This window comes from Seriola lalandi, unplaced genomic scaffold (assembly GCF_002814215.2).
Source record: "Seriola lalandi dorsalis isolate HSWRI2012SDOR001 ecotype SW California unplaced genomic scaffold, Sedor1 jcf7180002054963, whole genome shotgun sequence".
Classification (NCBI taxonomy): Eukaryota; Metazoa; Chordata; class Actinopteri; order Carangiformes; family Carangidae; genus Seriola; species Seriola lalandi.
In genome coordinates this window covers 834,941-837,726 of record NW_019525514.1, presented here as the reverse complement: position 1 = coordinate 837,726, position 2,786 = coordinate 834,941, and the positions used below count along the sequence as shown (strand labels likewise).

At 46.7% G+C, this 2,786-nt stretch overlaps 1 protein-coding gene across 1 annotated transcript in view; it reads right to left on the bottom strand.

Annotated features, from left to right (window-relative positions):
• matr3l1.2 (matrin 3-like 1.2) overlaps positions 1 to 2,786 on the bottom strand; it is a 22,318-nt gene that overhangs the window by 10,478 nt on the left and 9,054 nt on the right. The gene's annotated exons all lie outside the window — the stretch shown is intronic.

Sequence of the window (2,786 nt, the reverse complement as noted above, 5' to 3'; positions counted from 1 at the left end):
AAAAAACCCTCAGTTTACCTGGTCAGTTAAAAACAGGTGTTTCTCCACGATGCCGAAGCGTCTAGCGATGGTCAGCAGCTCCTTCTTCTTCTCCTCCTCTCTGGGCAGGTTGGAGAAGAAAACCACCTGGCTGCCGTGACCTTTGACCTCCCTGACAGGTCTGTCCCTCGACCTGTCCGAGGACCGCTCGTCCTTCTGAGGGTCAAACACAAAAAGCTGCGTCAGACTCTGAGGCGAGCGACAGTTTGATGAGTTTTATTTGTTGAAACGACGCGTCACCTCGATGACCATCAGCCTCTTGGACAGGTAGAAGGTGATGGGTTTGCCGTACAGAGACGCCGGATGCTGCTCGTAGTAGTTCACCATGTCCTGAGCTTCCTCGTGACTGTTCATCTCCAAGAAGGCCTGAGGGACACGGAGATGAACAGTCCAGGGTCAGGACATCTAAACACAATCTGTCATAATACAGCACAAATTCAAGAAGACGTGAAGCCGTCTCCGAGCAGCGGAGGCCGACCCGGTCTCTGCACCTTGTTTTTCAGGACCAGGTGTTCCCTCAAGCAGCCGAACGGCTCGGTGAAGGCGAACAGAGTCTTGTTGCTGAGAGGCTTCCTGTCGTACTTCACCACCACCACTCGGCTCCTCAGCTGAGGACAAACAACATTTCACTTCACTTTACTGCAGCACCTCAACCATTATCACACACCTTTAATTAGCAACCCCCGTCTAACCCTGAATCAACTATCAAACTCTCCGACTGTGTTCCTTTAGTAAACACAGTCGGAGAGTTTTCTTCCTCCAGATGGTTCGATGCTGTGAGCCCTGACCTGTGTTTCCATTTACCCACATGATTAAATTCAGTGCATTAATTAGATCTTAGATTAGATGAATGTTTACAGGAGAGTGACAGAGGGGCAGACCGACCTTATTCTGTCCCAGCTGGTTGTTTCCTGACAGACCGGGACCTCCACCTCCTCCTGACAAACACACTGAGCGTTAACACGTTTTCTTTGTTTAATATCAATCTCCTGCTTTTTGTAAAGATAGAAGAAGAAGAATGAGGAAGAGGAGCAGAAGACAAGGAAGAACGAGGAGGAATAGGAGAAGAAGAGGAAGAATGAGGAGGAGGAGAAAAATTATGAGGAGTAGTAGAAGGAGAAGAAGAATGAAGAGGATGAGGAGAAGAAGTAAAAGAATGAGGAGGAGTAGAGGAAGAAGAAGAGTGAGGAGGAGGATGAGGAGAAGAAGAATGAGGAGGAGAAGAAGAATGAGAAGGAGGAGTAGTAGTAGTAGAAGAAGAAAAAGAATGAGGAGGAGTAGAGGAAGAAGAAGAGTGAGGAGGAGGATGAGGAGGATGAGGAGAAGAAGAATGAGGAGGAGAAGAAGAATGAGGAGGAGGAGAAGAAGAATGAGTAGGAGAATAATGAGGAGGAGGAGGAGAAAAAGAATGAGAAGGAGGAGGAGAAGAAGAATGAGGAGGAGAAGAAGAATGAAGAGGAGCGGAAGAAGAGTAAGGAGGAGGAGGAGGATGAGGAGGAGAAGAAGAATGAAGAGGAAGAGGAGCAGAAGAAGAGTAAGGAGGAGGATGAGGAGGAGAAGAAGAATGAAGAGGAAGAGGAGCAGAAGAAGAAGAAGAAGAAGAGTAAGGAGGAGGAGGAGGAGGATGAGGAGGAGAAGAAGAATGAAGAGGAGCAGAAGAAGAGTAAGGAGGAGGATGAGGAGGAGAAGAAGAATGAGAAGGAGGAGGAGAAGAAGAATGAAGAGGAAGAGGAGAAGAGTAAGGAGGAGGAGGAGAAGAAGAAGAGTAAGGAGGAGGAGAAGAAGAAGAAGAGTAAGGAGGAGAAGAAAAAAAGGAAGAATGAGGAGGAGGATGAGGAGCAGAAGAAGAAGAAGATTAAGGAGGATGAGGAGGAGAAGAAGAAGAAGAGTAAGGAGGAGGAGGATGAGGAGGAGAAGAAGAGTAAGGAGGAGGAGGAAGAGGAGGAGAAGAAGAAGAGTAAGGAGGAGGAGGAGAAGAAGTAGAGTAAGAAGGAGGAGAAGAAGAAAAGGAAGAATGAGGAGGAGGAGGATGAGGAGGAGAAGAAGAAGAGTAAGGAGGAGGAGGAGGATGAGGAGGAGAAGAGGAATGAAGAGGAAGAGGAGCAGAAGAAGAGTAAGGAGGAGGAGGAGGATGAGGAGGAGAAGAAGAATGAAGAGGAAGAGGAGGAGGAGGAGAAGAAGAAGAGTAAGGAGGAAGAGGAGCAGAAGAAAAGGAATAATAATGTGTGCGTCTCACCCCAGCTGGAGGACATCCCTCCTGCTGTCTGAGCTGAAGACATGGGGGCGGGTCCCAGCAGTCCTGCAGACAGGTTGGGGGTCTCCAGTACCCCCCCGCTGGAGCAGAAACACTGAGTTATCAAACAGCTCGGAGCTCAAACCTCTGAAACCTCTCAGATCGACAGAATACAGTTTACACCCTTAAAGATAAAGGAGAAAGCTCGACTTTACGGGTTACCACCGTCCACATGAAGGAAGGTGAATTATTGAGTATTATTAGTTATTAAGTTCAGTGTTTGAGTCGACACGGAGACGTTTGATGGATATGTTTCTTAACCTTTATACAGAAAAAATACACCTGGCTCCGAAACGATCGATTAGTTGATTACAGATAATTAAACTATTATGACAATCGATTAATAATTAACACAGCTTTTCAAAATAAAAATCCAAGAAGAAAAATTAAAAGTTTCAGCTTCTCAGTAGCGAGAACCGATTATCTCTGGATGTTGGAGTGTGTGTGTGTGTGT